The sequence below is a fragment of the Sorex fumeus genome, unplaced genomic scaffold, assembly GCF_029834395.1.
Source record: "Sorex fumeus unplaced genomic scaffold, SorFum_2.1 ptg000036l, whole genome shotgun sequence".
Lineage (NCBI taxonomy): Eukaryota > Metazoa > Chordata > Mammalia > Eulipotyphla > Soricidae > Sorex > Sorex fumeus.
Genome location: NW_026606093.1, coordinates 15895442 through 15917650, shown reverse-complemented (window position 1 = coordinate 15917650; position 22209 = coordinate 15895442). Strand labels below are relative to the sequence as shown.

The following is a 22209-nucleotide window of genomic DNA, read 5'->3' as shown; positions in this document are numbered from 1 at the left end:
TTTATTTCTTTTCTCTGTCTTTGTCTTTTGTGTCTCTGAATAATATTGACTATGAGAATTTTATAAGACAACCATCAATAACTTGAGGTTGTTCTTCCACCTGTATTTTATTGAGGCTTTTAAAAACAAGAGTGGAGAGTGGTCTCAGCATGGTGGTGGCTGGTCCTGGAGGTCTTCGGCTGCTGGAGCCCTGGTCGGGGCGGGGAGGAAAGCTCAACCCGCTCCCCTCCAAGGGGCCTCGGCGAGGAACAGCCAGACGCGGGGTCAGAAGACTGCACTGTTTTCCTCCGGGAGCTGGATTTTATAGTCTCTGAGTCTTGGCTGTTGATGGGATTACAGAGCGCCAGGGGTGTAAACAAATTATAAATGTAATACAATGTAAGCAAATTATAAATGGATAAATGGGTGTTGGATTTTGTCAAAAACTTTCTCTGCATCAACTGAGGTGGTTCTATGTTTTTATCTTTCCTGATACTGATGTGGTATATTATGTTAATTTATTTGCATAATTTCAACCATCTTTGCATTCCTGTAATGTCGCTTAATCATGGTGCATGATAGTTTTGATGTGCTGCTAGATTTTCTTTGCTAAGATTTATTTTGAGGAATTTTGCATCAATGTCTATCATGGAGATTCTTGTAAAATTTTATTCTTTGTATTCTTTTAGGGGAATTGGCAGATGCCTTTATTAATCTGGGCATGCACTCTTAGAAAGGTTTGCCGGCTTCCTCTTCATGGCCACGGGCTTCTCACTGCGCAGGATGGGGTGGCTCTGCGGGTGGCACCCAAGTGCAGACGGAATGATTCTTGCGAATCATGTGTACGACACTGCTGAGGGTGGCCCTTGCGTTCTTGTTGATGGTGATCCGCACCTAGGAGGTTGAGAGCTTCCCTTGGCCAAGCCAGATCCGCGCTTTGTCACCACAATGCCTTTGCCATCAGCCGCCGGCTCCACGTGCACAGTCTTGCAGTGTATGAGGCCGTTGTCGCTGGAAGGTCCTGCGGGACTTGAGGTTATTTGGTCAGTGCTGTAATTCTGCTTGTTCCTCCTGGTAAGGAAGTTGGAGTAGTTGTGCATGACCATCCATTGCAGGTGCATGGACAAGGTGGCAGCGCCTCTCGCCGGGGTTTCTTTTGTATTGTTTTTTTTTTTTTGTCATCTTTAGCAATTAGTATAATCTTAGCTTTGTAAAAAGCTTCAGAGAAAAGTATTAGGAAGGGTTTCTGCATCTTCAAAATTTTGGGAAAGCTTAAAGATCAACATCAGTAATTCTTCTCTGAAGTTTTGATAAAAATCACACATAAACTCATTTGGGCCAGGATTTTTATTCTTGGGAAGACCTTTAATTACTCTTTAAATTTCCTTGTTTGAAATTGACCTCATTTTTTCTACTTCTTCCTCATTAAGTTTTGGGAGATTACATTTTTCTAGCAATCTGTCCATTTCTTTTAGGTTCTCCAGCTTAACAAAGAAGAGTTGTTTATAGTAAGTTATGATTTTTTGTATTTCTATTGGCCATTTCTATTATAATTTCTCCCCTTTAATTTCTGATCTAATTTATTTGGGCATTTTCTTTTTTTTATCGTGAATCTAGTCAATGGTTGGTTTATCTTTTTCTGTTCTTCCCAAAAACAGCTCCTGGTTTTATTGTTTTGTTTATTTTTTTTGTCTCTTTCTTAGTTTCTATGTTGTTGATTTCTTCTCTGGTTTTCTAGCACAGCAGTAGGGCGTTTGCCTTGCACACAGCCAACATGGCCGACCCCAGTTCGATTCCTCCGCCCCTCTCGGAGAGCCCAGCAAGCTACCGAGAGTATCTCGCCTGCACGGCAGAGCCTGGCAAGCTCCGCATGACGTATTCGATAGGCCAAACACAGTAACAAAAAAATCTCTAATGCAGACGTTACTGGGCCCGCTCGAGCAAATCGATGATCAACGGGAGGGCCTTTACTTACTTACTTACTACGATTTTTAGATTCATTTGTAGTTGGTTCTCCAGACATTTAGTGTGTGTTTAGATTTATGATTTTATTTTTATCTTTTGCTCCTTATGTAGGCCTCAATTACTATGAATTGCCCCATAATTACTGCTTTTGCTGTGCCCCATTGATTTTTAGTACCTTATTTCTTCATTGTCATTAGTCTCAAGAAGTCTTTTCATTTTTTTAGGCTTCCTCTTTTATCCAACTGTTAGGTAACAACATGATGTTCAGGTTCAGTCTCCAGTGTTACAGTTTCTCCTCTTATTATCATTAATTTCTAACTCTTGGCATTGTGGCCTGATAGGATGCTTAATATGATGATTATGTTTGTGAATTTATGTAAGTTAGACTTATGTCCTAAAATGTGATAAATATAGGAGAATGTTTTTGTGCACTTGAGAAGAACATTTTCGGCTTTTTGAGGATGGCAGGCCCTTTATAAAACTATTATTTCCCAGCTCATATAGTTTCTCATTTAGGACCCTTGTGTCTTTACAATATCCAATGGTGACAGTGGGGTGTTGAATCTCCTTCTCCTACTACATTTTTATCCATGTGTGTCTGTGAGGAGAGGCCTAAAAACTTTGCTGGCCTGACATTTGGTAAATATATATTGATTAAAATTAGTATTTCTTTGTCTATTTTTCTCTTTGATCAATAAGAAGTGCCGTTTCAGTCTCTAATCACTTTCTTTAAGTTGAATGCAGTTTGGTCAGATTTAAGTGTTATTGTTTCAGCTCCTCCTCCACCATTGACATCTGTACTTGTTTTCCTCTGTATATCCTAAGAAAGTAAATATTGACATTATGTTATAAAATATTTATAGTCTCTGGGTCTTTGCCATTGATGGTATTACACAGCACTGGGGTAGTTGGTGGGTGTAATGCCTAACTACTGGAAGATACAGGATGTGAGTGAAGGAGGCCCAGTCCCGATCCGAGCAGCCTTGGAAATCTCATCCTCTGGTCCTGAACACCTGGGTTCCTCTACCAGTTCCTTCATGCCTGAGGCTCGTCTGAGTATCAGACTCTGTAAAACCAAGCTCCTAGAAGAGAACAACGCAGAATATCCTGCCCCTGCACCTGACTGTCCTCACCAGGACCCCTTGGAGATGGATGAGTTGAGTATCCCCCCCCTCCCCCCGCTCAGAGCACAGCCCAGCAGCTGAAAACATCCAGAACCAGCCACAGCCATGATTAAGACCACTCTCCACATGCTTGGACAAGATTCATGCATGAAGGGACCGACAGAGGAACCCAGGTGTGCGTGACATGGGGCTGAGATCTCCAAGCCTGCTCAGATTGGGACTGGGCCTCCTCCACCCAGATCCCCCATCTTCCAGTAGCCTGGCGTTACACCCACCAACTGCCCCTGGCGCAATGTAATCCCATCAACAGCCAAGACCCAGATACTATAACAATCTCAGAGAATCCAACAGTTACAAAGAGTATCCTGCTCGCAAAGCAGAGTCTGGAAAGCTCCCCATGGGCTAATTGATATGCCAAAACCCAGTAATAACGATGGGTCTCATTCCCCTGACCCTGAAAGAGCCTCCAATGTAGCACTTGCTAAAAATCTCAGGGCTATGATGAATGGAGACATTACTGGTGCCTGCTCGAGGAAATCAATGAACAACAGGATGACAGTGATACAGTGATACAGTTATAAAATATAGCGATAGCACAGTGGGTAGGGCGTTTGCCTTGCACTTGGCATACCTTGCCAACCCAGGTTCAATTCCCCTCTCGGAGAGCCTGGCAAGCTACAGAGAGTATCTCGCCCGCATGGCAAAGAATGGCAAGCCCCCTGTGATGTTTTCGATACGCCAAACACAGTAACAAGTGTCACAATTGAGATGTTACTGGGACTGCTCAAGCAAATCGATGAACAATGGGAGAACAGTGACAGTGACATATTATAGATACCAGTTATGTGTCTGCATACTATTTTGATAAGAAAAGTCTCTATGGATCAAAAAACAAAACACCTGATCAGTTATATAACATTCAATAAAAAGGAAATGTTAATTTATTATCATGAATTCATTCAATGCCTTAGCAGGCTCGGAGTAAATAATGCAGAGGAGACTGTCTTGCACTTTAAAGAAGTTCTATAACGTTTCTTACAAAGGTGGTCTCAGGGTTATGAATTCCCTAAGCCGTTGACCTTACTGGAAGTTTTAATCTTTTCTTCAAATCTGAATTATTTCAGTTCAGGATAGAGTATTCTTGGTGAGGTGTTCATACTGTTGGCTTTTAGTCTCATTTGGTAGGTCGGCTGTGAATCTTATGGGCTTTCATTTCTAAGTTTATATTTTAATCTCGTTACTTTCAACATGATGTCTCCATCTTTGGATTTTGTCATTTTGAGCAGAGATGTCTTTGAGATTCCCACATTTGAGGCAATTTTTGCTAGAACCCTCTGGACCTCTTGGATGTTGATGCCTGAATTTCTCTAATATGAAAAATTCTAATCAATATTTTTTATTATAATTATATGGACTGGAGCGATAGCAGAGCAGGTAGAGTGTTTGCCTTGTATGTGGCTGACCTGGGTTCGATTCCTCTGTCCCTCTTGAACATTCCACCTGCATGGCAGAGCCTGGCAAGCTCCCTGTGGCATATTTGATATGCCAAAAATAGTAACAACAAGTTTCACAATGGAGACGTTACTGGTGCCTGATCGAGCAAATCTATGAACAACGGGAAGACAGGGCTACAGACAGTGCAATTATAAATACATATATATATATATATATATATATATATATATATATCAAGTCTCATGATGGAAACATTACAGGTGCCCACTCAAGCAAATTGATGAACAACAGAAAGACCGTGTTACAGTGCTACTATTATTATTATTATTATTATCATTATTGTGTTTGGGGTTAACCTGGGAGTGCCTGAGACTTACTACTGGTAGTCTTGGGGAACCTTATGGTTATGAGGATCAAACTTGGGTTATCTGCTTGCAAGGCAACACCCTACCCACTGTACTATCTCTTTGGCCCCATTAATAATATTTTAAATTATTTCTTCATCAGTTTGCCTTCCTGTTCTTCAGAGTCTCTAATCATTCTTATACTGTTCCTTTTGAATCTATCATAGATTATCTGAAGTGTTGTTTATTTACTTTCAGACATTCTGCCACCTGTAGCTTTCTGTGTTTCCTCCATGTAACTTGGAGTGCCTCCATCTTATCCTTAGTTATTATTCTGCATTTCATAGCATTTTAATTGAATTTTTATATATTGCCTACTATATTCTTCATTTCTGCATGTAGTGTGATTCTTTTGATTCTTATACTTTCTTCTTGTACTTTGCTGACTACCTGTGTGATCATTTCTTTGAGCTCATTAAACATCCTCACCATGGTGTCACTCAAATCATTGTCTGGGGATTTACTGTGTTGGTTGGTCCTGGTTCAGTCTTCTGTATGATTGCTTTCACTCATTGACCATGGTGGCTTTTTATGTCTCCACTCAATTTTTGGTGTTCTTGCTATACTGAAGGTGAATCTTTGAATTAGCTCCCCTCTGAGTAATTAGACTGGGAATTTCTCTTCAATTGAATGCTCCGCAGTGATAAACCAGTCATAATATAATCCATTACTGTGTTATTCTGAGTGTGCCTTACTCATATTTTGTCATCATTCTCACATACCTAGACATACCATTTGTCTCTGTCTTTTATTTGTGAAATTTTATTTGTCTCAGGAAAAAAATTGACATAAATGTAGCTTTTGGTATTTGAAATGTAAGATCTCACAAATGAAAAAAAGTGGAGTTTCAGTCATAGATTTCATATAAACCGTGAAAGCAAGTGTTATCTCTGCCTCACTCCCACCACCAAAGTAAGTCAGGAACAAGAGATGGCAAAACCTGTAAGACTCCCAGAGGGGCCATTATAAATTGTATTGAATCAATATAAGAAACCTTCTAAACTTCTAAAACTGGGTGATGTTTCTCTGTGCAGCTCACTAACTGCAGGTATTTTCTGAATTTTGCTTCCAAATCAGCTGTCTTGTTTCATTTTATTTTCTTTGCTTTCTTTTGTTCTGGTTTGTAAAGAAGCCCTAGCAATTGGGCGGCTCTTACATTTACCAAGGGAAATATGAAAATTAGAATGTACTTTCTCTCTATGACATGAAGGTCTAAGCAGAAGCCTTCAAATGCTATTTCCTATACCATTGACTATCTAGAATAGGAGCACCAAATCAGCAGAAAAATATAATAATTTTAGCTATTGAAAATTAAGCAAGTCTATAGGATACAATGCTCTTTACATGTAAATGTGGTCATCTGCGGGACAATATTTAATAAAACGTTATAATTTGTAATACAGCTAAAAAGGAGTTATTATCCATTGTGGAGAGGTAATATTGTTTGCAACCTTGGACTTAGCCAAAAGTACTAGTTCAGTGAGGACATGTTGGAACTATTCTTCAATTCTTGTAACGTGTTAACTCCAAAACTTGAAAGCTCTACATCTATAACCAGTTTCTGGTTCAGTGTTCCTTGTTTAATTCTAATTAATGTTGATTAAATTATATTGATATACTGTAAGTCTAGTTTTAACATAGTTGGTTCCCATTAGGACATTAGAGTGCATCAACATCCATGACTATTTTGTATGGTCACAATAATCACTTCTCCAAGTTTGGTCGTATTAAGTTTTATAGGGGTAGTACGGTGAAAATATATGAGCAATAATTTCTCCTTGCTTGAGGACTTTATCAATTATTTCTCTCCTTTTCTTTCCTCACTAGGTTTTTATATTGTCTGCAGAGAAAAAGACATAGAAATATCAGCTCTTAGCAGACAATAGCTTGAGAACAGTAGATATGAGGGCAGATGACGACAGAAAAGGGAGTTGCAAAGGTTTATTTTATTAACATGAATTTGGAATACTTGAGTGAAAGGTAAAGTGGGGAATTATGGAAAAATTATCTTTGAAAACTCTTGTCACATTCTGTTAGACATAAAGCAAAACTAAGTCCAAACTCTAAGACTGAATCAGCTAAAGAGATCATAGTAAGTGAGTTCCTAGCCTCCACCTCACCAGACTTAGAGTCATCATCCCTTATTCAAAGATTATCTGAATGTTTCTGTTTTGAATGATGTTTTTTCTTTTCTGGTTCCGGTTTCCCAAGCATCCATAACCAGTTCACTCCCATGTTCTCCAGCAGGTCCTTCTCAACCTTGCTCCAACTTGAGTGAGCTGCTTTCAATATTGCTGGAAACTGGTGAATATCCTGGGAACTCAATTCACCATTATCCTTCTTATTCATGTTAATATATGATTAATAATTTGCTTATTTACAGTTAATTAAGTGGGAATTTTACCTCAGAATTTTAGCCCATATTTCTGTTTGCAATCTAGCTGCCAAATTGCTATTGGATAAGATATTGTTATTATTCCTGACACTTTGCATATAACTTTCTTTCTGCTCAAAGCAGCCTCTCCTTCTCCAAAGCTGTATCATCGCCTTTTTCTGCTGGTGTTCGCCTTACAAGCGGCCAACATGGCCGACCCGAGTTCTATTCCTCCGTCCCTCTCGGAGAGCCCGGCAAGCTACCGAGAGTATTCGATATGCCAGACACAGTAACAACAAAGTCTCCAATGGAGATGTTACTGGGCCCGCTCGAGCCTTTTTCTAATGTTTTAAAATACTTACAGATGAATAATTTGTTTGGATTAGTTTGAAAAATTTTCCCAAAGACCACACCAATAATATTCTCAATTTTGTTTTCAAGCCCTACCAAGACAATCCCCATATTTCTTGTTATAATCTCTTTTATTGTGTTTGTAGGGGAGTTCACAATACAATCTCAATAACAAATCTTATATTAAGGTTTTTATCATATTTTGAACTTCCAAAATATTTTTAATTTTTCATCTAATACTCCTCGTTTATAGTATCTTGTTTCAACCACACAATACAGTGTTTTCCTTCTGTATCCATATGCACCTGCGAATGTAAATGAAATTATTCTGAAGCATTGTTCCTCTGGCCAATACACTAATTCCTCTGAGATTCTTTTCTGCCCTGTCATATCTATCATGTTAGAAATTTTTAATAGAGGATCACCATTATTTCTTGTTATTTTGGGGGGGGGGGGCTACACACAGCAGTTGCCTAAATGGGCCTACTATTTTCAGAAAGATGAGCTGAAGATTTGCAGGGTTTAATTTTCCTTTGGGTTTATATTATTGCCAGGTCAGGTTTTAGATTCATGACAAATTTTCCACCGGTTCATTCTGTAGGATTCAAAAGTTTTGTTACTGTCAATTATTTTTGCATTCTTTCAGCTATTTGGTCTTTTAATAGTTTTACTCTCAATTATATAGGTTTTAGGAGGAAATTACAAAAACCTACTTTCATCAAACTCACAAGCATCAAATCTCCTCTTCATCAATCTTGTTAAACCATTTTCAGGAAGAAACGTATTAATTTCCTCCTACTAGTTATATTCCCTAAAAAGAGTAGACTAGACTGAGAGCAATTTATATGCTTTGAACATTTGAAATATTCACCATGTGCCAAAATTACCTTTAGAAACAGTTTAATAAAAATTTAAAAATAAAAACAAAAATAAAAATAAAAAATAAAAGCAAAAATCATGTAACATACATATATTACATAGTTTGCTGCAAAGTTCTAAACTCAAGATCATTATAATTTTGTAATATCCATGATTTATACTGTTGTTTCTTTCAATGTTGAATTAAGATTAGAGGGAGTGGTCACTGAAGGGTGTGAGTGTGAAAGTTTTGGATTTATTCAGGTGTGACAACTCTTAATTAAGAACTAATGATCTGCTTGACTGCAATCAGTACCAATGCTCTCTAGACCTGACTTAAACACATTCTGTGTTCCATATCAGGGCAGAGAGTGTGTTTTTGTCTATGATGAATATTTATAAATTAGTAAGAAAAGGTGTTCAACATGCAAAAATGAAATTATATTAGCAAAGTAGTGGTTTTGTGCAGTTATCAGGTCAATAACAAATGATTTATATGTGAGAGAATAGTAGGTCTGCTCATATATTTAATCCACTGAGAAAGTATAACAACCATATACAAGAAACATTGTCAGTCGTGACTTCTGCTTTGAGCACAATTTTTAATATTTTCATCTGTTTTTACAAAATTTGTAGAAAATGGTGTGATTTGTACCTGTTTTTGCTAACGGCAATGCAGACTTGAAATGTAGACTGTCATTTTAACATTTATTTTCTTTGCTTTTAGAAATGAGATCCACACCTCATCAGACAGAAAGTTTGTGCTTGTTTGTTGAAAAATAAGTTAATTTAGTGAAATACCAAAGATGTCGCTTGAAAATGACACAAAAGTTATGATATTGTGATATCACAACCTGTAACAGATGAGGGGGATTATAATTCTTAGCTTAGAGTCTTAAAACTTTTGCAAAAACATAGTTAACTTTTTCCATTGCTCACATGTTTTATTATCATAGAAATTATGTCGTAACTATGAGTATTCCTAAATAAAACATGTTTTAGAGTTCCACAGTTTGTTCCATAGAATCTCAGTTCTGTCTTTTTAGGCTCATCTTACCTATTCCATTTTCTCAGAAATTGGTTTTCTCTAATGATGTTGACATCACTGAGGAGTACTGTTAAGAACTGTGTAACATACTCATCATTTGAAGGTTGTCAGAATGGTTCTCATAATCTGGATTGCAGACTTTGGAGTAGAAAATACATAGAATAAACATGCTTTTCACAAAATAGTCTATGAAGAATTCATACTATTAATATGCCATCATCTTTTTATGAATCATAATATGCTGTCAGAGTTCTTGTAATGTTTCCACTGTCCAGTTATTTTACTTTCTCCATTTTGCTTATGTGTACTCTTATGAGAAGTAAGTTCCAAGCATATTCTGTACCACAGAGAGATGGAAATTTATGCCACATATCATTGAAGTTAGACAATCTTCATCAATTTTATTTTAAATTCTGCTCAAGAGTTAGTCATTGACTTCCATTGTTTTATTTCTCTGATAATTTGTTTCACAATGAGACCATGAATACTTATTTTGTATTTTGAGTGACAATTCAAGATCAATATTTGTTGATCAATTGTTTCAGTGCTCTGGGAGCTCTGGTAGTTGATTCCTGCATTTCTTTGACCCTTTCGAGATGTTTCCTGATTAATTTACTGGAATTTTTGTCCTAAAAAATACAGCAAGAACATCTTGTGTACTGGTTTTAACTAGACGCAGGCATCATTTTAAAGAATATTTACTCCTGTTATTGGAGTAGCCAAGATATGTATTCTGAAAATACTCATTGTTCCAAGATTTTCTTCTGACATATTAGAAGAATATTTCCTAAACTATAATATGTAATTATTTATGTACTTATTTTAAATTGTATTATGTTAAAACACAAGTTCAGTAAATAACTCCTGTTCATTACATGAGTTTTCCACTGTTTCATGGACCATTCTAGTTTCTTTTATTGCTCAACTTGGTCTCCCATTTTAATAGTAAAAAATTGCTCGATTTGGTCTTCCATTTTAATAGTAAAATATGTGGCTCCCTATGTGCAGCATTTATTACTTTAATTATACAAGTTGAATAATTAAATTATAACAGATATTATATAAAGGCAAATACTGTTACACATATAGGTATGACCTAAGATAAAATGGAATTAATTGTATAGTAATTTATCCATTCAAAAATTTTCACTTCGATAGCTATGTCTACTAGCCGACATACCAAATTCCACAGGATGGATATGTCGTTCCCAATGTTCTCCCTTCTGAAATCTGACACGCCATTTCTTCGGTAAAGAAACGAACAGCACCCGGCCCAGACAAGGTCAGACCTGAACACCTGAAGAACCTGCCATCAGTACTCATCAATACACTGGCTCGGCTCTTCACACGCTACCTGTCTGAATGCAAGGTTCCGTCCCAAAGGAAAACCAGCAGGACCGTACTACTGTTCAAGAAGGGAAACATCCATGACATTGGCAACTATCACCCGATCTGCCTGTTGTCTGTCATCTACAAGTTGTTCACTTGAGTCATCCTAAATAGGATTGGCAGAACACTAGATGAAGGACAACCATGCGAGCAAGCCGGGTTCCGCAAAGGATTCAGCACCATCGACCATATCCACATGATAACCAAGCTCATTGAGGTTTCTCGGGAGTTCAAGATGCCGCTCTGTTTAACGTTCATTGATTTAAAGAAGGCCTTTGATTCTGTTGAGACGGAAGTGGTCATTGAAGCCCTAGCCAATCAGGACATTCAAGCCCAATACATCAAGATCCTCCGTGAGCTCTATTGCGGATTCACTACCAGGATCTCACCATTCTACAAAGAAGTAATCATCGATGTCAAGAGAGGGGTTAGGCAGGGTGATACCATTTCACCGAAACACTTCAGTGCCATCCTCGAGAACATCATGCGACGACTGGAATGGGAAGGAATGGGAGTGAAGATAGATGGTCGGCAACTACACCACCTCCACTTTGCTGATGACATTGTTTTAATAACACCAAACATCAGCCAAGTGGCACAAATGCTGGCTGACTTTGACCGTGAGTGTGGAAAGGTAGGACTACAGATGAATCTTACGAAGACAATGTTTATGAGAAACAGCCTCGTTCCATTTGCTCTCAATGGAACGACCATCTCCGAATGCAACAGCTATGTGTACCTAGGTCGAGAAGTCAACATGGCAAATGACCTGGCACCCAAGCTGCACAGGAGGAAGAGAGCAGCTTGGAACGCCTTCAAGAGCTTCAAGAAATAGCTAAGAGGACAAAGAACCTCCGGCTCCAGGTACATCTCTTTGATTCCACTGTTCTTCCTGCATTAACATATGCCTCAGAGACCTGGGCCCTACGCAAACAAGATGAGAACGCTATTCAGGTCTCCCAAAGAAGAATAGAAAGAGCTATTCTTGGAATATCAAGTTTCACTCAAATGAGAGAAAGAATCCGGAGTTCTGACATCCGTCCACAATCAAGAATCAGGGACGCTGTCTCGTTTGCCAAGGTGTCAAGAATCAGATGGGCTGGTCTTGTAATGAGATTTAAAGATGACCGCTGGACTAGAGCTGTTACCGACTGGATTCCACGGGATGTCAAAAGACCGCGTGTCCGCCCACCTACCAGATGGTCAGACTTCTTCATCAAGATCATGAACAATCGGATTTAGGCTCTTCATGTTCCTAGAGCAAACAGACACCATTGGGCTACACTAGCAAGCGTCAGGGACAAATGGAGATGTTACTGGCACCCACTCGAGCAAATCGACGATTAACGGGAAGTTAAGTGATTTAAGTGATTCAAAAATTTTCACTAACCCTAATACAGTAATATATCTCCAATTTTATTCTGCCTATAATTTTACAGGTTCTGCTAAATTTTAATTACCAAAATTCTCTTTACTTTTGGACATTATGTTTTGCAGTACAGATACTGAGAGGTCATCATGCTTGGTCCTTTTCATCACACTCCCATACCAAGCGATCTATCCAACCATCATTAACTTAGTGATCTTCTCTTTATCCCAACTGGGTTCTCCCCCAGGACTTGAGACAGTCTTCCAACTGTGGACCAATACTCCTGGTCCTTGTCTCTACTGCCCTTGGGTATTAATCTCATATTATGCTATTTTATAGTCCACAAATGAGTACAGTCTTTCTATGTCTGTCTCCTTCCTTCTGACTCATTTTATTCAGCATGATACTCTCCATGTCCATCCACTTATAAGAAAATTTTATGACTTCAACTTTTCTAACATCTGCATAGTATTGAATTATGTAGATGAATGAAACTTTCTCTAGCTAGTCATCTGTTCTTTGGGCACTCAGGTTGTTTCCAGGTTTTGGCTATTGTGAACAGTGCTGCAATGAACATTCAAGTGCAGATGCCATTTCTAGTGTGGTCTTTTGTTTTGTTTTGTTTTGTTTTTTGCATCCCCAGGATATATTCCCAGAAGTGGTATTGCAGGGTCATATGGAAGCTCAATTTCTAGTTTTGTGAATAATATCCATATTGTTTTCCAAAAAGACTGAACTATTCGAAAGTATCTGCCTTAGAGGTGGAGAGGTGAGGAGTGGAGTGGGATGGGGTTATGATGGGGTTAGGAGAAGGGATACTGACGTTATTGGTGGTGGGAAATGTACACTGGTATAGGGATGGGTGCTGGAATATTGTATGATTGAAACTCAATCATGAAAACTTTATAACTGTCTCACACTGATTCAATAAAAAATAAATTAAAAATACTTAAATTGCTACTTATTCTCATTAACATATTCATCCTGGCTGTTTCCTTCATCCTTAAATGGTTGTATTCTTTTTTCCCTTTTGACTTACGATATTATGGAATTATGGGCTAGGAAGCAAACCTCAATTTTTGTATAATTGTTTCCATTGACACCATCAAATTTTCAGTGCCACTCTAGGATCAATAGCTGGTTTTATTTATTTAATTTTTATATTAAAAAATTTTTAATAGTGAGACATGATGAGGTACAGTTGCAGACTTAAACAATTTTGTGCTTGGGTTTTCTATTATACAATGATCAACTACCCATCCCTCCACCAGTGCCCATTTCCCACCACCACGGATCCCAGTATCCCTCCCACCCACCCCCATCCCACCCTGACTCTGTGGCTGGGCATTCCCTTTTGTTTTCTCTCTTATTGGTGTTGTGGTTTGCAAAAGAGGCAATGGGTGACAATCAGGTTTAGTCTATAGTCTACTTGCCGCATGCTTCTCCCATCCTGGGAGGATCCTCCCAACACCTTTATTTGGTGTTCCCTTCTCTATCTGAGCTCCCTTTTCCCCTAGTATGTGTGGTTGGTCTCCAAGCCATGGAGTAAAATTCCTGGTACTAATCTCGGCCATTCTTGGGTGTTAGTTTCCTATTTTGTTACTTTATGTTCCCCAGGTGAATGCAATCTTTCTATGTCTATACCTTTCTTTCTGAGTCATTTCGTTTAACATGAAACTTTCCATGTAGTACCACTTGTATGTAAATTTCGTGACTTCATCTTTTCTAACAGCTACATAATACTCCTTTGTGTAAATGTACCAAAGCTTCTTTAACCAGAATCACCTTAACTAAGGAAGTAAAGGACCTGTACAAAGAAAACTACAAAACATCAGGAAATAAAAGAGGATATGAGAAAATGGAAAAATATCCCCTGTTCATGGATTGGGAGAATTACCATTGTCAAAATGGCAATACTTCCCAAAGCACTGTATAAATTCAATGCAATCCCTATTAGGATACCCATGACATTCTTCAAAGAAGTGGAGCAAACACTCCTGAAATTTATATGGAACAATAAGCCCCCAAGAATAGATAAAGCAATTCTTGGGAAAAAGAAAATGGGAGGAATCAACCTCCCTAATTTCAAACTCTACTACAAGGCAGTAATAATTAAAGCAGCATGGTACTGGAAAAAAGGCAGAGCTGTAGACCAATGGAACAGTGTTGAATATACTGACATCTCCCCTCAATCATACAAGCATCTAATCTTCGATAAGGGGGCAAGAAAAGTGAAGTGGAGTAGGGAAAACCTCTTTAACAAATTGTGCTGGCAAAACTGGACAGCTACATGCAAAAAAATGGGCTCAGATCTCTGCCTAACTCCATGTACAAAAGTAAGATCTAAGTGGATTAAAGACCTCAACATCAGACCGGAATCCATAAGGTACATTTAGGAAAATGTTGGCAAAACCCTCCATGACATAGAAGCTATTGGTGTCTTTAAAGATGTCACACTGCTGGCCAACCAATTGAAAACAGAGATAGGCAAATGGGACTATCTTAAACTAAGAAGCTTCTGCACCTCAAAAGAAACAGTGACCAAAATACAAAGACAGTCTACAGAATGGGAAAGGATATTCGCCAACTACACATCCGATAAGGGGTTAATGTCAAGGATATACGAAGTACTGGTTGAACTCCACAAAAAGAAAACATTCAACGCCATCAAAAAATGGGGAGATGAAATGAATAGAAACTTTCACAGAGAAGAAATCCGAATGGCTAAAAGGCACATGAGAAAACGCTCCACATCATTAATCATCAGGGAGATGCATATCAAAACCACAATGAGATATCATTTCACACCACAGAGACTTGCCCTTATCCACAAGAACAAAAGCAACCGGTGCTGGCGCGGATGTGGTGAGAAAGGGACAACCCTTCACTGTTGGTGGGAATGCCGACTGGTTCAGCCCTTTTGGAAAACAGTATGGACAATTTTCAAAAAATCAGAAATTGAGCTCCCATTTGATCCAGCAATACCACTCCTAGGAATATATTCCAGAGAGGCAAAAAAGTATAGTCGAAGTGACATCTGCAATTGTCTGTTCATTGCAGCACTCTTTACAATAACCAGGATCTGGAATAGCTGGTTTTAGAGTTCATCTAGAAGAGACACCAACCCATTGAATAATCCAGGTGGAATGGTTTCCAGATTAAGAACTATGAGGCCTTCTAGGAATGAAGATGGGCCAAATTTCTGCCCTGCTGTAAGGCCCAGCAGCTCCATCCATAAATGACACCATCCAGCATATAAATGATCTTGTGAGACAGCTCCAGGGCGGGAGCGATAGCACAGCGGGTAGGGCGTTTGCCTTGCACGCAGCCAACATGGCCGACAGTCGATAGTAGTTTATCTATCTAGTTTATTTTTTCAAAGAATAAGCTCTTGGTTTCATTAATCCATGGATTGTTGGTTTTTAATTCCAATTTATTAATATATGCTCTAAATTTTATAATTTCTTTCCTTCTCTCTTTACTGGGATCCTTTTGCTGGTCATTTTCTAGTTTCTCTAACTGTGTGTAGAGGTTATTTATGTGTGCCATTTCTTTCTTTCTGATGAATGCTTGCATAGCTAAGATCTTTTCTCTTAACACTGCTTTTGCTGTGTTCCTCAAATTCTGGCAGGTTGTGTCATAATTCTTGTTAATTTTCATAAATATTTTAATTTCCCATTTTATTTCCCCTCTGGCCCACTGGTTGTTCAGTAACAAGATACTTAATTTCCCTGTGTTTGTGCTATTTCTCTATTTGTGCTTGTAATTAACTTCTCATTTCTGTACATCATGGTCTGAAAAGATAGTTGATATGATTTTTATCCTCTTGACCTTGTGGAGGTATCTTTTGTGTCCTAGCATGTGGTATATCTCGAAAAATGTTCCATGTGTGTTGGAGAACAATTAAAAAATATGTATTCAGTTTTTTAAATATGTGTGTAGCTCAGAAAGGGAAATAATTGCATATGTATATGAATAAAGCTCAGAATTAGTTGATTCTTCAGTTTGCTGAAAGAGCCCCAAAACTGTTGGTAGTAGCTCATTCTTCTGTAAATATTTGAAATAATCACTACTAATTCCATCGCTGTCTTGGCTTTTCTTTCTGAAAAGGCTTTTTTTAGAATGCTTTATTCTTAATCTCCATTAATTATGAAGTCAAAAAATGATTCATTCATAAGTTTGAGGCATAAAGTGTTCCAACATCAGTCCCTTCATCAGTGTCCACTCCTCTCCACCGGTGTGCCCAGTTTCCCTCCTATGCCCAGCTTGCCTCTAGAGAGAACACTTCCTCCCCGCCCCTCGTCCACTTCCCCCAATTACTGTCCTAGTATTGTCTTCCCAATGTTGCTCCCGCCACCTCGGTCCAGTTGGAAGCTTCTGCTGAAGAACAGACTACAGTTCTTCTGACTTATGTTTTCCTATTTCCTTTCAGACTTTGTTGTTCCTTTTCTGAGTTTCTTTATATTCTACAAACGAAAGCAATCATTCTGTGTCTGTCCCTCTCCCCCTGACTAACTTCACTCAGTATGATACTCTCTAGATTGATTCATGAAACAGCAGTATGTATGGCTTTTATCTTTGCTTACTGGAGAGTAGTATTCAATTCGGTGTGTATATATGTATATGCATACACGATACATATGTATATACACAGTATCTATAGGGTATGTATGTGTATTTTTATTTTGATTTTGAAAAAATTGAAACAATTGTGGAATTTCAGGTTAGCTCTATATATGTGTGTAGATGTTACTAATTTAAATAATTAAGATTGAAATCTCTCCTATATGTTAGGAATAAAATAAACATAGTGATAGACCAGTAAGTGGTCAAAATAATCAGAATTAAAGATTTCATATGACCCTGCAATACCACTTCTGGGAATATATTTCGAAGATGCAACAAAACACAGTAGAAATGACATATGACCTATATGTTCATTGCAGCACTGTTCACAATAGGCAAAATCTGGAAACAACCCAAGTGCCCTAGAACAGATCACTGGGTAAAGAAACTTTGGTACATCTATACAATGGAATACTATGCAGCTGTTAGGAGAAATGAAGTCACAAAATTTGCTTATAAATGGATTGACATGGAGATATCATACTAAGTGAAACGAGTCAGAAAGAGAGGGACAGACATAGAAGGACTGCACTCATCTGTGGAGTATAAAACAACATAACATGACTCAGCAGAAATTCAATTTTGTTAATCATTTATAATTTTGACAATTGTGTTGTCAGATTTAAAATAAACAGATTTAAACATCTTTTTCAAGGTAAAATAGTAAAATGTTTATGTTTAAAGAAAAAAATTGAGGCCTAGCATATGCTTGATCTGAATTTGATATGGGTCACAATGTGACCTCCTAGTTACTATGATAGTGGCCCCAAACGTGCCCAAAGACTGAAGCATCTCCACATTCTTGGGTATTAGCATTGAATCACTCGCCTGCCTGGCTAGGAATTGCTAGAAATGTTATAGGAGACACCTGAGCACTGCTTGGGAAATCCCTCCTCAAAAAAGAAAAAAGGGAGCCTGAGCAAAGTAGGCAGGACAATGCCTAGCGCACAATCACCCTGGGTTCCAATCCTGGCATCCAATACGGTCCCCTGATCATGGCCAAGAGTAATTCCTGAGTGCAGATCCAGAAGTAACCTCTGAGCACCACTGGGGATAAATCAAAAAAAGAGAAGGATAAAATTTTATACTAAAATGTTATCATATGAAAGATCAGGGTGAAAAAGGATTCTTTAGACATGTTTACAGTTATAGATGTTTATAAAATCTGACCTTTCCAAAGTTTTAATACTGTGTTATGATAGATCATTTAAAGTGCCTGAAGAGGGGCTGGAGAGAGAGCACAGCGGCTAGGGCATTTGCCTTGCATGCGGCCGACCTGGGTTTGATTCCCAGCATCCCATATAGTCCCCTGAGCACCGCCAGGAGTAACTCCTGAGTTCAGAGCCAGGAGTAACCCCTGTGCATCGCTGGGTGTGACCCAAAAAGCAAAAAAAAAAAAAAAAAAAAAAAGATAAAGTGCCTGAAGACATAGTTTCAAGAAATTTATTTTTTTAAATTGAATCATCATGAGATAGACCATCACAAGCTGTTCATGACTGGGTTTCATTCATACAATCATCCAACACCCTTGCCTCCATCAGTGTACATTTCCCATCATCCCTATTTCCCCCCAGCCCCAACCCCCATTTGTGTCTGTGGCAAGCGCCTTTCTTCTTGCTCTTTCTCCTTTTGTGCATAATGGTTTGTAACTGGGTTGCGGCTTTGGTTTGTGGACATGTCTGCCAGGGCTTCTGAGTTACCCTGAGGGAGCCTGAAGATTTCAGTCACTGCATACCTGAATTTTCAGCAGGCTTGTATCTCAGTGAGGTCCGTCCTGGGTCAGTGGAATCTGGCTGACAACATAACAGTGATTTTGATTTGTGTGAATAAGCAGCTGCCTTCTTGCTTGCTTGGTATGGGCAGGAACTGGCAAACCTACCCCCTTCCAGTGTACCCCATCTATACAGCCTTGCATAAGTCAGAGATTAACTTTGGCTTCTGAATCATTTAGAGATTTATTTATGGGTCTCTGAAGCAAGGCAGTGGAAGAAATTCCATGGTGGCGCTGCAGTTGGTTTGTTTCGGTGACAGCTGGTACTTCCTGGAGTATAGGAAACTTGGGGGAAGGTAGCACATCCCAACCCCAAGAAAGCCTGGAGATTTCCATCACAAAACCTATATACCTGAATTTTCAGTAGGTTAATATCTTGGCAAAATCTGCCCTTTGATGGTGGAATCTGATCACTGAGATCCGTTTTCACTTTTTCAAAAACTGAATTCATTACATAACCATACTCAGTTGAATTTTGAAAAAATAAAGTCAGTGATCTGCCATTATCAGCTGAAGAAAGACAGAATTAAAATAAGTAGAAAAATGAGAATGGTGAAGTGAAAGAAGATCTGACGTTAAAGGGCCAACCAGATTTCTATAAAGAGAAAATAGAAGGAAGCTGCACTGTCCTCCCATTGTTAATCAATCTGCTCAAGCAGGCACCAGTAATGTCTCCATTGTGAGACTTGTTGTTACTGTTTTTGGCATATCAAATATGCCACGGGGAGCTTGCCAGGCTCTGCTGTGTGGGTGGGATACTCTCGGTAGCTTGCTGCGCTCTCCGAGAGAGGGACAGAGGAATCGAACCTGGATCAACCACGTGCAAGAAGAATGCCCTACCCGCTGTGCTATTGCTCCAACCCTTTTCTTTCACTACAAAAATTAAATGATAAACTTGCATTTTTTTCCATTTTTATTGAGGTACCATAATTCTTCTACTTGATGCCTATTATTAATGAAGTCATTCACACCTTTATTATTAATAATAAAATTTAAATGTTTGTTTTCACCATTTACCATTCAAAGGGGGGATATAGATATAGCACAAGCATTAGGTAAACATGCTTTATAAGACTCTGATTCAAGTTCCAACCCTGGCAACCCATGGTCAACTGAACATTGCCAGATGTGGTCCTAGAGGTAGCCAGCACTGCATATTTAGGCCCTTGCATTGGGCTGTCTGGCCTGGTTGGAAAATATCTCTGTGAGTCACCTACAGACTTCATGAGAACTGCTTGGGAAGCACTTCAACCCCCAAATTTATCCCCACAAACTATATATCTATATCTATATCTATATCTATATCTATATCTATATCTATATCTATCTATCTATCTATGTATGTATATATATACATATATACATATATATATTGCTTTTTGGATCACACCCAGAGATGTTCAGAGATCGCACCTAGCTCTGCACTCAGGAATTACTCCTGGTGGTGCTCAGGAGACCATATGGGATACTGAGAATCAAACCCAGGTTGGCCACATGCAAGACAAATGCCCTATTCACTGTGCTATCACTCCGACCCCATATTAAACAATGTTTAAGAATAAAAGTTTTAAGAAAGTAATTTCTTTACTGTATTTCTTTACTGGCTGGAGCGATAGCACAGCAGTAGGGCATTTGCCTTGCACAAGGTCGGTCCGACCTAGCCGGGTTCAATCCCGCCACCCCTCTTGGAGAGCCTGGCAAGCTACCAAGAGTATCCCACCTGCATGGCAAAGCCTGGCAAGCTACCCATGACGTATTTGATATGTCAAACACAGTAACAACAAGTCTCATAATGGAGACGTTACTAATGGGCCCGCTCGAGCAAATCAATGAACAAAGGGAGGACAGTGCTACAGTGCTACAATATTCCTTTATTTTAGGCATACAATTTGAAGGGCAGGGCACATGCTTAGGCATACATTTAATGGGACCACAGGCTTGATTCCTGTGTAATTACAAAATAAATAAGTGAGCAGCGTGTGGTCTCCCTTTTTAGGCCCAGAGCTGCTTTCCCACCCTGGCTTGTAGCCACCAACAACAGACACATGAAGGAGGGAACAGGGCCACCTGGCTGGTTGGTGATCTGTTGCCATTTATTCCATTTTCCCTGCCCACCTGTTCTAGTCCCACTGAATGCCCCATTCCAGTCTCCTCCTTTCCCCCAAACTTCTCTCAGCACTTGGTCCCATAGCCTTAGTCTAGAGCTCCTTCTAAGCATTCGGGTAGTATGACACACTTAGATCAGAGAGTACAATCAACATATGTAGAGCCCTTCCTTGGGAAGGTGGGCTTGGGAAGCTCTTCTAAATCAAAAATCTCCTGCTAGGAGATGCACTCAAGGGCTTGTTTTTATCTAAGGACATACTTCTCCTTTACTTAGTCCATAAACAATCATCTTAGATTTACTTACTTAATAATCTTTGTAGTCATTTTGTATGGACACAGTAAGAGGTACATTAAGCTTGTAGGGTGGCTCTCCTGGGGACATCTCACTGTAGATTCCAGACTACAGTGTTCAGGCCAAATAGTTCTTTCCTAACCCTAGCAGGGTCCTTATTCAGGTGTTACTCTTTGGATCATGACAGAATTTGTCCATGACCATGCTCTTAACTTGTAGTTAAGTATTGTGGTGCTTGGCCTGTCCTGTTTCAATGTCAGGGTAGCTCACAGCTTGCCCAGTCCCTTCATCGGGATCCTGCTTTTGGGGTGCTAGGAACTAAGGGCAACTGAGGCTTAAATAAAGTAAACATGACAGTTTCTTAGAAGTTATTCAGAGTCAATTAACTCCCAAGTTACAAAATCATAGCATAACTATTTCTGTGTCTATACAAATAAGGACATTGCTCTAAAGTAAGCTATGCAAAGGACACGAGGAAAAGAGAAAAGTGATATTTCACTTATAAATACAGATCCAGAGATCACTGAAGAGTTTGACTTTACAAGTCACTTTATAATTCACTGCTTAGGGGAAATGAGTAATTAACAGATACAGAAAGCAGAGCTCAGAGAAGTTAAAGATGAATACCGAGGAAATGGGAGTACTTTGGGAGCATTGTGGTGGGTATAATCCAATAAACCTAAACTCCTTGTGGCAGAAGAAAAGGCACAAACCAATGTTATCCTACAATCTCCAGAGCTGAATCACTTCCAGTTCAGACCCCACCCAATTTGAGGAAAAGGGCCCACCATTTAAAAATATAAATTACTTAATCTTCTTTCATTCTTTTACTTCAATTTCTATAGTTTTCTACTTGTATCCTATTTACCTTTCTTTACATAACCAAGAAGTTATGCCCCCATTATATCCCCATTGAGATCCTCTTCTTAGAATCCCACCACAGTTTTCTCTGTAAGAAAGGAAGCTGTAGAAGGAAGCTGAAAGCAGAAATTGCAGAAGTGAGACACACCCATAAAGCTATGATCTAGAACAGTAGTCCTTACATTTGTACTGGCAAGTGCCAAAGTCTTCCCATAGCAACACAGTTCAGTTCGCTGA

General features: G+C 38.9%; 1 pseudogene; it reads right to left on the bottom strand.

Annotated features, from left to right (window-relative positions):
* Positions 1 to 689: 689 nt before the first annotated feature.
* LOC130027141 (60S ribosomal protein L28-like) overlaps positions 690 to 22209 on the bottom strand; it is a 68612-nt pseudogene continuing 47092 nt past the window's right edge.